The 14,879-nt window shown below is 46.5% G+C and overlaps 1 protein-coding gene across 1 annotated transcript in view; it reads right to left on the reverse strand.

The window, feature by feature from the left end:
• TRIM16 (tripartite motif containing 16) overlaps positions 1–14,835 on the reverse strand; it is a 42,483-nt gene extending 27,648 nt beyond the window's left edge. The window contains exons 1-2 of the mRNA XM_082373355.1: positions 14,758–14,835; positions 5,104–5,258 (exon numbers count right to left, since the gene is read on the reverse strand). The gene's annotated coding sequence lies outside the window, so the exon portion shown is untranslated. The remainder of the gene's footprint in view (positions 1–5,103; positions 5,259–14,757) is intronic.
• Between the last annotated feature and the right edge of the window lie 44 nt (positions 14,836–14,879).

Here is a 14,879-nt window from a genome sequence, read left to right on the forward strand (position 1 = left end):
ATCCCACAGAGGCTAGCTGTGGACATATTCTGCCCTCCTCAGGACCACCCTCCACTCTGACCCTGAAGCTGTGCACAGCCAAACCCACCACAGTCGACCCCTTCCCTCGGGACAGGCGCTCTGCTGGGCCGCTCCTCGGCCTCTCGTGCGGAGACCCCTGGGGGGCTGCCCCACGAGTTCACCAGAGAGGCCCAGACTTTCTGAATCCCACGTTCTAGCTTCACTCTAAATCACCAGAACATGGCTTTTTCTTTTTTTTCTTCCGCAGCTTGGAAAACAGGACTTCCCAGCACCCAGGGGGCTCCAGGGATAGACTCTGTTCATCTACGCCGGGCCTGGTCGTTCCGGCCCACTGGCCTACGCTGACTGCTCCAGGGATGCGGATGTCCATGCAAATTTAGGCCGAAGATATCGGAGAAGTCTGCTGGGGTTTTCCTGGCTCCTAAGAGATAATTGGGAAACCGGCCTCTTTCCCTCTGGAGATGGACCAAGAAGCGTTGTTCCTGGCAACTATCCTAGGTATGAAGGGACCAGCTTAGGATGGTGCCCTCACCGCGCACAGCAAAGCAGAGACTAAGAGGACCTCGTCCTTGGCACCACTGAGCTGCAGAATCAAACTGATCCACTTTCTAAGCATTTCGTTATGATTTTTAAATGTTTGGATTGGTCGGCAAATAGCCTAAAACATCTGACCTGACGGAGGAATACTTTGAAAAGCACGTGCCCTGAAACCGGCTTGAATTCTTCTGCCACAAGCACTTTAAGTCAAGTGTACCTCCAGGTGCTACTGGCCTTTTTCCAGGAAGGAATGGACATTGTCAGGAGACCTCAACCACAAAGCTCATCACAACACCCTTGGAGCTATGTGAGATGGTCTCCTCAGCACACAGGAGCCCTTTCACTTTACAGGCATAATTTCTACTGGTGACAGTCACCGGACGCTGTTCCCCACCCCTTGTCCCAGCCTGGCATTAGACGTTTCCTGCTTTCCTCGCCCATCCTTAACTCTTGGTACTCCTTTTTGGGTATAATGGCGGGCCCAGGCTGCCTGCATGTGATGTGGCCATCCAAGGCGGCTCCAGCTTTGGAAATGTGGCCCACTCCACATTTGCCTCCTGCACCCTCGTCTTGGCCGGGAAACTGGCAATTCCTGCAGCTCTGCAGTGCGTGCTCTGGAATTAGGTCATCTGGGTTCAAACCTTCAGGGGTGACCTTGGACACGTCCTTACCTCCTCCAAGTTTACCCAGATGGAAATGAAAACAGCACTCAGCCTCCAGGATGCTGAGAGCATTAGATTATACGGTGCATGTCTCGTACAGCCTCCCTTTTCAACAGGCCAGCGTCCTCAGGAGTCATTCCTACGTGGGGATTTAGCAGAGGGTGAATGGTGGCTAAGCATGCTCCCACCAGCCCTTGAGCCGCTCAGAGGCCACTTCTCCCTCCTCCAGACCTGGTCCTGCCCTCTCAGCCCCACACTCTCTCCTCTGGCTTCTTCTCTGACAGACTCTTAAAGAAACTCTGAGTCCTAGATTTGAGCTAAGGGATCATTTCTGCCTCAAGATCCCACCCACTTCCCTCCAAACATCACCCCTCAAGTGTCAGCTCAGGTTCTGCCCCCTTCATAAGTAAATATTGATTTTTCCATTTCCTCACTGCCCCTAGAGCTTATCATCTATTCCAAAAATACAGTATTTGGCAGATTATATAACGCATACAGTAGGTGCCTAATAAATACTTGTTAAAGTGAATCCTCCTGAGACCTGGCTGTGAGAGGCCAGGTCCAGAGTCAGCTGTGAGCTCAGGTACGGCTGCCCCAAAACCAGGTCTCTATTTGTACTGATTCCGGCCCAGTTTTCATAAGCGTCCCAGATTCCGTACCATGACCTTGTTGGGGTTTCCTTGAACTTCCTGGTTCAGACTCACCTATGTCTCGTCCACTATTTACAGACATTGCATACATCCTGCTTTGAATCCTTCGGTTTCTGGTCCTCCAATTTCATCTTTCACACAATCGGGCCCTCAGACCACTTCCACCTGACCCCCAATCACAGAGCATCTCCAAGACAAGGCTGTGTTCTTCCTGAGCTCGACAGCAGGACTGTCTCTGAAATCCCAGCCACTGCCACCACCAGCACCAGCACCACAGCTGACTGCTCATGTGCTGAGTGGCAGATACACGTTATAACATCTCTGTGAGAGCGGGTTTATACATGAGATTGGGTGGCCACACGCCTCACATACGATGGAGCTGGGATTTAAATGCACACTGGTCACTCCAAAGCCAGGAGAAGCCCCAGGTGGACTGCACGGAGGCTGGTCCTCGGGAGGGGCAGAGGTGTTGTGAGGTACCTTTCATCTCCGCGGGCAGGGAGGTGGTCCCTCACCAGCAGATTTGGGGAAGCTTCTTCTGACTTGGCTGGTAGTGGAGAAGCGGGCTGTCCATGCTCGGGCTCTGTCTGTCCTTCAGCTGAATCTTCTCAGGAGGCCCCCCTCCCCAAGGGAGGAGAAAACGGGCACATTCTCTCCTGAAACGTCTTTACCTCATTTTAATTCTTTCCCAAACACCGAAGCGCCCTCCAGTGAAAAGGGTCTCCATGTGTCTGCCCCAGAGTCAGGCCTGGCCTGAGAGATGACCCAGAAGGCAGGGTTCATTCATCCATCTATATCCAGGCTGCACCCATCCCACGCTTGTTGTGAGATACTGTGCAGGTCACAAAACACATACAGGCTATGACACAGGCCCTGCCCACAAAGAGCACAGGTGGCCAGTCCTACATTCACAAAATCTCCGGAATTCCACCTTGACTTGGCTGAGAGCTCTGCTTTTTGTGCTGCGGCAGTCACCTTGCAGTCGTGAGGACCAAGGCAAGGGCCAAGTCAGTAGTTGAGGAAGATGGAACAGGAAGATGGGAAGAGCTTCGGTGACACTGCTGAGCTGTTCAAAACTGCTTGTTTCCCTGGTGGCGCAGTGGTTGAGAATCTGCCTGCTAATGCAGGGGACACGGGTTCGAGCCCTGGTCTGGGAAGATCCCACATGCCGTGGAGCAACTAGGCCCGTGCGCCACAACTACTGAGCCTGCGCGTCTGGAGCCTGTGCTCCGCAACAAGAGAGGCCGCGATAGTGAGTGGTCCCCGCTTGCCACAACTAGAGAAAGCCCTCGCACAGAAACGAAGACCCAACACAGCCAAAAATAAATAAATAAATAAATAAAGCCCATGGTTTTTAAAAAAAAAAACAACTGCCTGTTTTCAGGCTTCAAGTCATATCAGATGATAAATGTCCTTGAGGTCCAGCTGGAAGCAGTGTAAGTGGTACACTATCTCCACGTGGCAGGAAAGGTACCCAGAAGCAGGTCCGATCTACACCCTTACAGCCTGGGATCCAAAAGGGAAGAGACCTTCTTCCCACCAGTCTCCACACAGCAAATGTCATGGAAGGGCAAGTCAATGCCGTTTACCCTGCCTGCCCACCCCAGGTCGGTCACCACCAGTAATACCTGGGGTCAGCCTGGTGGATCACAGAATGGTGGGCAGCCCAGAAATCAGTACTGGACGTTGAGTCTGCCCATGGCCACAAAGGAGGGGCACAGTGTTTGACTAAAACCACACCTCATGGGTCCCTTATGGTGAACACAAGCCAACCAGGGCAATACAGCAGCTAAAATAGGATTTAAGAGCCAAGTTGAACCCCCGGTTCTGAATCATCTTTGAAAAGCACAAACGGGCTCACGTGGTGGCAGCTGTAATTCAGAGGGTGGTACAGGTGGGTTTCACACTTTGCTGGGATGACATGTCAGTTGTAAGGGTGAAAAGGCAGCACAGTGACCCCATTTCCCGACTTGTAGCAGAGGGGAGGGCAGCTGAGGCCCAGAAAGGAGCGCCTGTCCACGGTTGGGTGCAGGCTTGGATGAAGTTGAAAGTTAAATCAGCATCAGGATGGTCAAAACTGGTTGGAGAATTCATAACACACAGCAGATGGGGATAGTAAATATGAGAGCTGTAGGACAGCAAAGGTGATAAAAAGCCTGGATGAATGTACAACGTGAGTAAAGACAAAGGTGGGAAAAACTCAGCCTGAAGAAATCCAGACAGAGGTAGAGGAGGACCTGCTCTGACTTCTGACCACACACCCCTAATCTGTTCAGATCCTGGCTTTCTCCCCAGCATGACCTATCAGCCCCTGCATCTCAAAGCTGGACAGACTACATCCTAAGAAAATGGGCATCAGGGAAGCTTCCTGAGGCAGGCAGGTGACGGTCTCAGGATCAAAGTAACATGTGTCTTAGATCTGCTGCCCCGACCACGAACCCGAACACGGTGCTTCCACTGACCCCTTAAAGCAGGTGTTCCCCTCCCGCTCTGGACTGGCGCGTGTGGCTTCTGGATCGGTGTCAGGTTTGAAACTTGATCCTGCCTGGGACCTATCCTGACAACCATATGAACCTATTGGTTTTGTTTCCCTCAACTGAGCATAGGGGTTTCTGAAGTTTCATCTTTGAAGTATGCTGCGGCTTCACCTTGGGGGCCTGGGGAAGAGTGTGCTCATTCCGTCCCCGTAAACCCGAAGCCCAGGTGGACCCACGGGCCTGGGAGCATCGGGTCAGGCTGAGGCATACAACACACGCCCTCCAGGGTTGCAGGAGAGCGGTGGGAATTACAAGTCTGTGCCGTGGAAGCTTTAGTTCCTGCACCACCACTCATTCCAAAAAGCAGATGCAAATGTTCAATAAAAAGTATACAAAAAGGTCATAGGCAGTTGGGTAGGATTAAAGGTCATCCACCCAACAAGCCTTGTTTGCTTTTGGCAAGTTGTTCTGTTTGCTTTTCTTTCTAAGTCATTCAAACCAGTTACTCATTATTTAAAGGCATGAGGAAGGATCACAATATATTAAGTTTCTTAAAGATTATAAAATGGATCGTGCACTTTGAGACTAATTATGTCAAAAAGAACAGCTTCAGTGTATGTGTGTCTACGTGTAGACAGCGGGAAAAGAGCTCCATGAAATTATCGCAGGTAGTTACTTTTTTCCCATATTTTCCAATTTTTAAACCAACAACTCATAATGTACAAAATCATAAAACTGCAACTTTAAAAAATGAACCTGTTTGTTGGCACAGCTCCTGTGGCGGCTCAGTGATCGTCTTCCAAGCAGAGACGCCCAGGATTTAGGAGTCAGAAGACGGGTTTGCACTCAGCTCAGCTGTTCGTTAGCCACTTCCAGATGTCATCTGCCTTCCGAGCCTCTAGTTCCTTCACCTGTCAAATTAGAGTAGTACTCACTTTGTCTAACTCTCAGGGTTATTGCAAGACTCTAAATTTTAGATCAAGATGATGTAGTGGTAAGTTCGATAATGACTAGACAGCCTTCCAGGGACCCCCTTTCTCCTGGTCGCCCTCATCTCCCGGCCACCACTCTCCCATCTGCTCTTCTTTTTCCTCTCTTTCTCCCCGGCTGGTAAAGACGAGAAGCTCCTTGAAGCTCAAGCCACGATCACTTCCCCTTCCCAACCTATTCTCTGCCCTCGATGAGTTCACCCCTTCCTTAGACTTCAGCTACCGTCGGTACAAACTGACGTCTCCAGCTCAGACTTTCAGATCCGTATCTCCAACTATGTTCTAAATATAAAGACTTGACGTTCTCAGTCACCTCAAACCCAGCACAGCCTGAATGAAACCGACAACCTTTCCGGATCCCCCCCAGACAAAGCTGGCCCTCTTCCTGGTTCTCGTCCCTGAGGTTGCTGCCAGCACTCAACCAGATACCCAGGGAGCGCCCCTCCCTCCTCCCTTTCCCTCGTCCCCCACATCCATTCCATCACCATTTTACATCCCAAGTACGTCCAGCACCTTTACCCTTTATGTTCCATGACTGTAGCCGGAGCCACCACTGTCTCTCACGTGCATTACGGTGACAGCCTACAAACTGGAACCCTTGCATCCACTCACCACTCCCTGCAATCCGTTCTCCATAGTGCATCCAGGAAAAGCTTTTTTATTTCTTTATTTACTTATTATTTTGCGGGATCTTAGTTCCCCATCCAGGGATGGAACCCAGGGCCACCGCAGTGAAAGAACCCAGTCCTAACCACTGGACCGCCAGCGAATTCCCGAGGGAAAGAGCTTTAAAATCCACCTTACCGAGGTGTAATGTACATGCAATCGGAGTGTTGTGTTTCTTTACACGACACCCTCCTCTGTGCACCTCGCCCCACAGTTTCTAGCTGCTTCAGCTGCTCTGGACCCTGATTTCTCCAGACCCTCAGCTTAGCGGGACCTCTGTGCTCTGCTGGACTCCAGCTCTGTGTGCCATGGTTGCGAAATTGTTCCCAGACAGAAAGCTGGGTGGCCACTGGGCTCACCTCTTGAGTTTTTCCTTCTGTCAGGGATCAACAGTCTCGTGCTGCCTGTCATTCACTGCCTGAAAATAGTTCTCTCTTACATCTTGTCAAGTTTTATAGAGGTTTGTGGTGGGAGGGCTAGTCTGGTACCAGTCACTCCATCGTGGGTGGAAACAGAAGTCCAGAGAAAGCTGAATAAAATATAGATCTGATCATATTATTCTTCTGGTCAGAATCCGTCTGTGGATCCATGGCTCTAAGGATAAAGATCCAATTTTAAACGGCCTGCAGGGCCCTGTATGATCTGAGCCTGCTCTCACTCCAACCCCATCCCCTTCTCCTCCCGCCCACGTGCCTTCTTCAGCCTCTGGCGGCTTTGAGTCTCTTGCCATGTCTTCTCCTCCCACTCGGCTTTTGTACATCACAGAAGTCATTCTAGCACTCTTCCCATCCCTCCTCACCAGCTATAAAGCTACCATGAACAAAACACTGTGAAGCTGGCGCAAGATCAGATAGAACAGAATCCAAAAATAGACACAGGGATGCATGCAGTTCATTACAAGGGGAAAGGAAGGAATTATTTAATAAAGGCTGTTAGTTCGATTGGCTAGCTATTTGAGAAAATATTAAGTTTTATCCCTAACTCAACCCTTATTCAAAATCAAAACTCAGACAAAGTATTAATAAGCAAAACATATAAAAAACGACTTCAAACTGATTTTTTTAAAAAAACAAATATAAAAATGGGAAAGGGAAATACACTGATAAACATATGAAACTATAAACATATAAAAATATATCCAAACTCATACAATAAAACATAAATTAAAGATAGTAAAATATCAATAGTATCCAATGTCGGTGAGAGTAGGGGAAACAGGTCCTCTCCTGCACTGTTAGAACATGAATTAGTGCTGCCGTGTCATCAAGTTTCCAACGAACATACACTCTGACTTATCACATTTCTGGGAATCTATCCTACAGAAATAGCAGCATGACCACAAAATTGCTTGCATCAGCAAAAAAAAAAAAAAAATTTGGAAAGAACTCAAGTTCTTCCAAACTTTTATATAAGAATATATATAAATAAATTATAGTGCATTCATACACCAGAACACTGTGCATCCATTTAAAACGTGAGGTAGCTCTAAAGTACTTGTAAATTCGTCCACAGTATGATGTTGAGAACTAAAAGTGAGTTGCTAAACAAAAGAAACAGTATGATACTAGTGACGTGTGTGTCCACACACACACAACATATGCATATGTATACACACACATATCTGAGAAAGGAATCGGGATAGATCCTCAGATTCAAACTCAATTCTTTAAGGGTAAGACTTAAAGGGGGATCAGAAGAACCCTTATGTTGTACTTTATATACTTCTATATTATTTGAACCTGTTGCAAAGAATGTTTCACTTTTGTAATTTAAAAACAACTTGTGTGTATGTTAAGAGTGACGGACTGTTATTACAATCAACTGTGGGGCTGGTGAGCGCCTGTGATTCAACATCTCAGCAGCAGGCATGACTGCCGCCTGGTGGTCACATGCCGCCATGGCGGATTGCCTATCAAGGTTTCTCAGCCTCCCCACTGTTGCCACGTGGGGCGGGATCGTTCTTTACTGCAGGGAGGCTGCCCTGTGCATTGTAGGATGTCTAAAGCATAAGCATCCCTTGCTTCTGCCTCTAGATGCCAGTGACACCCCCTCCCCAAGTGGAGACAACCAAAAAGGTTTCCAGACACTGGCAATTGTCCCCCCTCAGGGGCAAAAACACCCGTGGTTGAGAACCGTGGATCTAAGACCCTTGTGAGTGCAAAACAAACAGATAAAATGTGTTCGTTCATTCACTCACAAACAGCTCACACGAGGCAAAGTCTTTGCGAGATAAGTTCCTAACGTCAGCTGCAAGGAGTAACCCGCGGCGGCTCTTCACAGCTTCGCGAGGTTCTGAGCTAATTCAGTTAACAGGAAAATCCCCTCTTAACCAGTGACCCCCCCCCCCAACTGCCTCAGGCAGAAATAACGAGGATGGCGATTCCCGGCACACGTGCCCCACACTCTACTCACACCCCTGGCAGCAGCTCACAGCGATCCACGCTGTGGCCTCATCACAGTGCTCCAGTCAGCAACTGTCACAACCATCACCCACACAGGAAGCCTCTTTATCCCTTGGACTTGAGTCTTCCCTCCCCCACCCAGAGCTGAAGCAGGGGTGAAGTGGCACTGACGAGGGGGATCCTGTTTGAGAAGGCTCTCTGTCCCCCCAAACCTGAGACCCCGCTCACCCACAGAGAGAAACCAGGCTCCAGATGGCACCAGCAGGGGGGATCCTGCCACAACAATCAGCTGGCCCAGGAAGTACGCTGTCTCAACCGGACCTGGGAATCTCCACTCCCCCCAAAAACACACATACACACACACACCTAGAGACAGCAGGTGGTTGGGTGGTACTGGCAGGGGGATGCCACCACAGAAAGCACCCGACCCAGGAAGCACTCTTTTTCCTCAAGGGCTGAAGACCCCTTTCCCCACCTTGGACCAGCCTGGGGAAGCCCTTTCCACCCACTCAGGCAGCATCAGCAGGGACCAGCGGGAGCCCTAGCAGTACCAGATAAACCAAGCAGACCAAATTAGCACCACAAAGGCTCTGAAAATTAAATTGCCATTGAAACCACAGCCCACCAAAGTACACCAAGACCTATAAATAGGTTGACGATGTTCTAAAATAGAAGATTTACATAGGACCTTGAGTCTCCTAACATAACAGACAAAATATCCAGGATCAATACAAAATCATCCATTATACCAAGAGCCAGGAAAATCACAACCTGGAGGAGAAAAGGCAACAAACTAACGCCAATACTGAGACAAACTGGACATTGGAATCATCTGACAAGGATTTAAAGCAGCCATCGTGGACTTCCCTGGTGGCACAGTGGTTAAGCATCTGTCTGGTAATGCAGGGGACACAGGTTTGAGCCCTGGTCCGGGAAGATCTCACATGCCATGGAGCAACTAAACCCGTGCGCCACAACTACTGAGCCTGCACTCTAGAGCCCGCAAGCCACAACGTGCACCAAAACTACTGAGCCTGCGCTCTAGAGCCCGCAAGCCACAACTACTGAAGCCCGTGCAGCACAACTACTGAAGCCCGCGCGCCTAGAGCCCATGCTCTGCAAAAAGAGAAGCCACTGCAATGAGAAGCCCGCACACCACAACGAATAGTAGCCCCCACTCGCCGCAACTAGAGAAAGCCTGTGTGCAGCAACGAAGACCCAATGCAGCCAAAAATAAAATAAATAAATAAAGCAGCCATTGTTCGAAAAAAATGTTCAACAAGAATTTACAAATTCTCTCAAAACAAATTATAAAATAGAAAATCTTAGCAAAGAAAAAGAAGTTATAAAAAAAAAGAACCAAAGGAACATTATAAAACTAAAAAATACAAATACTGAAATTAAAAACTCACTGGATGGGCTCAACAGCAAAGTGGAAATGACAGATTTTGGAATCAGTGAACTTGAGGACAGATCAATTGAATGTACCCAATCTGAACAACAGAGAGAAAACAGATTGAAAAGCAATGAACAGAGCCTCAGAGACCTGCTGCGACAATGACAAAAGATCCAGCAATCTTAACATCAGAGTCCCAAAAGCACAGGAAAGAGAAGGTGGAGCTGATAGAGTATTCAAGAGAACAATGGCAGATAAGTTTCCAAATTTGGTGAAAGACACAAACTTAACAGATTAAAGAAATAAACTCAACGAAATCCCTGCTGAGACACATCATAATTAAAATTCTGCAAATTAAAGACAAAGAAAAAAATATTGAAAGCAGCAGAGAGAAATGCCACATTACGTACAGGAGAGCACCAATCTGAATGACAGCAGGCTTCTCATTTGAAACCATGAAGGCCAGAGAGAAATGGCACATTTTCAAGTGCTGTCAACTTGAAGGACAAGAACTGTCAACCACGATTGAATACCCAGCTAAACTATCCTTCAGGAATGAAGAGGAAATCCAGACATTCTCAGATGACTGGAAATGAAAAGAATTTGTCACTTAGCAGACTTACCCTTAAAGAATGGCTAAGAGAAGTTCTTCTATCAAAAAATGAATGCTAAAGGAAGGAATCAGGGAGCATCAGGAAAGAAGAAAAATGGAAAGAGCAGAAATATGGGCAAATACAATTGACTACACTTATCCTCATGAGTTTTACAAACATATAATGTTCCTCTTTTGTCCAATATGACATTTTATCTTGAATCTACTTTTATTAATAATAACATTGTGGTCTGGGTATTCTTTTCATTCATGTTTGCCTGGTATATCTTTTGCCATCACTTTGTTTTTAATCTTTCTGTGTTGCTTGGTTTCTGATGTAAAGAACATATTGCTGCATCCTGGGGTTTGTCTTTTGTGGGGTTTTTTTCCATTTGTTTGTTTCTTTTTAATTTAAACTGAAGTTCTCTGCCTTTTGATCAGTAGGTTTGACCCATTTGCATATATTGTGATAAATGATATAACAGGTCTTATTCTGTGTTTTCCCTTTACCACACTTTGTTTTTTGCTTTCCTCTTGTCCAGTTTTCTATTGAACAATCAGTTGTTTTCTTCTGGTTTGAGTGTTATACGTTCTACTTTTATTCTCATGGTACTTGTACCTAAGTTGTAAAACCCACACCTATGTTTCCTCTCTCCCTATCCATTTATTAAGCTTGTGAATATGTACATCCCCTCTCTAATCAAGACAAGTAACTTAGTTACTCTCACTTTCTCATTTCTACTTCCCACCCTCCTCCCCACTGGTGTCATTAAAATTTTAGTATCGCACTGTTATGCACATGTAGTTGGTGTCACCCTGTCTCACTATCTCTGCTCCTTGATTATTAAGACGATAACAAACTCTTTACTAAATTATTCTTATCCTTACTTTCTTTGTATCTTGAAGCATCTCCCTCATTTTTTCTCTTCTTGCTGAAATACTTCCTCCAAGAATATTTCCAAGGTCTTACATGCATAAGAGTATCTTTATTTTACCTCATTTACATGATTCTTAAGTAAAATATCAAATTCTAGATTCAAAGTTTTATCTTTTACAATTTGAAGATATCATTACATTTTCTTGTTTCTTGTTGTTTCAGTGCTACTGAAAAGTCAGATTTATTTAGTCAATTGTTACTCATTGAGGGGCCACAAAATGCCAGGCACTGTTTTTGACACTTTGGTTTTAACCCAAGAACTAGACTCAGGCAACTGGAGGCTCCTCACGCCCTCCCTGTCCTTGGAATGTACATTCTGCCCACTGTTCCCACAGTAGGAGTTGTTTCAGGGATGCAGCCTTGAGAGAGCAGTGTGTTGTTGAGAACATCTGGACTGAATACGTGATTGAACCCAGTTAAGGCCTCTGTGTAAACTTTTAAGACTCTGGTGGTTGGGTGCAGAGATCAACTCGTCTCGTGGCCGGCCCAAGACAAGGCTCGTATCTGAGTTCCCTTATTAATCCTGCCACCTACCAACCTGGATTGTGGTCTGCATCTTTCTTTGGTCTCTCCTTGCCCCCCATATACAGGGGCCAGTTTCGAATTTCACCCAGAAACTCCTGAAGTTGTGAACCAACATTTATGTTGTTAGATTTTATTATAACGTGTAATGTCTTTTCATATTTTTCCTGTTTGTCTTTCAACGAGCACTTTCCATCCAAGTTCTTTAACCTTTATTTCTCCATAATTTGTGGTTGTTATTTCTTAAAACATGTTCTCTCTGTTTATTCTTTATTCCCTTCTAGGACTCTCATTGTATGAATATCTAGTCAGTTTCTATATTGCTTAATATTCCTTTCACATTTTTCAAGTTTCTATCCCTTCCTGTTATCTTATGGCACAGGAGAGTTCCTTGATCCGAGAGCCCAGCTTTCAAATTCACTCTTCAGTTTTACACATTCTGCTATTCAATAAAAAACTGAATACTATGACAAGTTCTTGCTTAATATTTCTTATGTCCTCCTTTAACTCTTTTAGGATAGCTTTTTAAAAATACATTCTAAATGGCCCACTAATTCTGCCTTATCTGTTATAGATCATTCAAATTATTGTTTTTCTTTTATAGCAATAGAATGCTTCAGATCTTATTTTTTCACTGTGAGTCCACATTCCCCAATCCCAGGATATAAGCTGGTAATGTAGGGACAAAGGGAACCAAAACCCTGGGGTATTTCCTATACCTCCTTCAACTCACCAGGAAGGGAACAAGCTGTGGCTGAATTATATGTATGTATGTGTATGTGGGGAGGGAAAAGGGGGCTTAGGGAAATTTGAGTTATTTTCAAAGCAGAGAATCTATGATGTTAAAATTGGGGCAAGATCACTCCCCATTTACCTCCCTCTTCCTACCAGGTGATCTTACCCCACAAGGAACCTCATCATCCCACCTCTTTTTTGCAATAATCACCTGGCTCACTGTGTGTGTGTTCGTGCACGTATATGTGTGTGTGGGTGTTTGTGTGTATCAGGGTGGGAGAAAGGTGAATAAAAACCTTTGAGGTGGAGCTGCTTGTATCTTGTATTACAATCCATGCCTCTCCCAGACCAGCTCTAAGGTTACCCTGTGTGATGGTGAAAGAGTGGGCAAAGATTTTCCCGGGGCAATGTGGGAGTGAACAGAAAAGAGCACACAAAACAACAGAAAGCATCTCCCTGCAGTCCCCTTGGGGCATCTGGAGCTATCCATTGCTGCTACCATTCCCTCCCCACATAGACACACACACGCACACACACACACACACACACACACACCCCGTAGGACCAACTGTAGCCATCTGTCTCCCAGAAGGTCTCCAATCAGTTTTTCAATAGTTTCTCAATCCAACAACCTCCCTCCTTCCAAAGGCATCCAGGTTGGGTTTTGGACAAGGAGCTAGCCACTTACATCAGGATGCTGTGTTAGCTACCTTTTTCTGTATAACAATATTACTACAGACTTAGTGGCTCAAAACAGCACACACTTATTATCTCACGGTATCTGTGGCTGAAGGTCCGGGCACAGCTTAGCTGGGTCCTCTGCAGCCAGCTGTCAAGGTTTCGGCCAGGACTGGGTTCTCATATGAAGACTCTACTAGGGATGATCCACTTCCAAGTACCTGGGGGTTGTTGGCAGGGGTTAGGTCCCTACTGGTTGACAGTTCCCTGTCATGTGGATTTCCCCAACATTACACTTGCTTCACCCATGCCAGCAAAGAGGATTACCCTAGCAAAACAAGCATTAGAATCATGTCACCTTTGTTATGTTTTATGGGTTAAAAGTAAGTCACAAGTCCTATCCACACTCAGTGGGGGGTGGATTACACACAGGTGTGAATACCAGGAGGCTCAGATAATGAGAACCACATTGGAAAATGGGAACTGGATAAGGGGGTGCCTTCTTGTAGGAACTAAAAATCATCTTTCCCAAAGTTTTTGAAAGCCACTGAAGGGTTAAGTAACATCTTATTCTTGCTTCAGAACGATCATGAGCCAGAACGTGTGGCAAATAGATTGGTGGGAAGGCAAACTTGACTTGGGGAAATCAGCTAAGAGACTGGTACTCTAATCCTAGTGAAATGTCGGTGGCTAGAGCTAGGGTAATACTGGTGGGAAAAGAGAAGGATGGACAAACTGGAGAATACAATAAATAGGACTTCGTGATGAACAGACAGCGATAGTTGAGGATATTCTGCTTCTGGTTTTTGCAAATGGGTTTGTGAGCAGTAATATTACTCACTAAGAAGAAGAGGGGCGGGCTTCGCTGGTGGCGCAGTGGTTGAGAATCTGCCTGCTAATGCAGGGGACACGGGTTCGAGCCCTGGTCTGGGAAGATCCCACATGCCGCGGAGCAACTAGGCCCGTGAGCCACAACTACTGAGCCTGCGCGTCTGGAGCCTGTGCTCTGCAACAAGAGAGGCCGCGATAGTGAGAGGCCCGCGCACCGCGATGAAGAGTGGCCCCCGCTTGCCGCAACTAGAGAAAGCCCTAACACAGAAACGAAGACCCAACACAGCCAAAAATAAAAATAAATAAATAAATTTTGAAAACAAACAAAAAAAAACCTCCTTTAAAGAAGAAGAGGGGCATTTAGACATTTTGAGTTTGGGTGTGTCCAGTAACAGAATTAGAGACGAAACGTGCTCCCTAGGGAGAACACCTCCTTTGATAAATCTAATTTTTATGCTTGCAAATAACCTGTTGCTCAAATTTGTTGAAACTGGTTAAATCTTTTCAACTCCCCTATCTCACACGTGTGAATTTTCAGTATAACAAGTAGCCTACGGACGCATGCACATGGGTTTGCAAAGTACACCTTTCACATTGTTTGACGGTAAAGGATGAGTCTTGGGAGGACAAGAATATGGGGAAAGCCATATACTCTAAGATACCTTACACTGGAGTGATTTGCGTGGGCAGCGTCAGCAGGTCCACGTGCAGACACAGCTCCGGACTGGCAACAACGCAGCTCTGCGGTTCACGCTCTCGCGTGTCCGCAGGATCCCGCACGAGC

This window comes from Balaenoptera borealis, assembly GCF_965194805.1.
Source record: "Balaenoptera borealis genome assembly, chromosome: 20".
NCBI classification, from domain to species: Eukaryota; Metazoa; Chordata; class Mammalia; order Artiodactyla; family Balaenopteridae; genus Balaenoptera; species Balaenoptera borealis.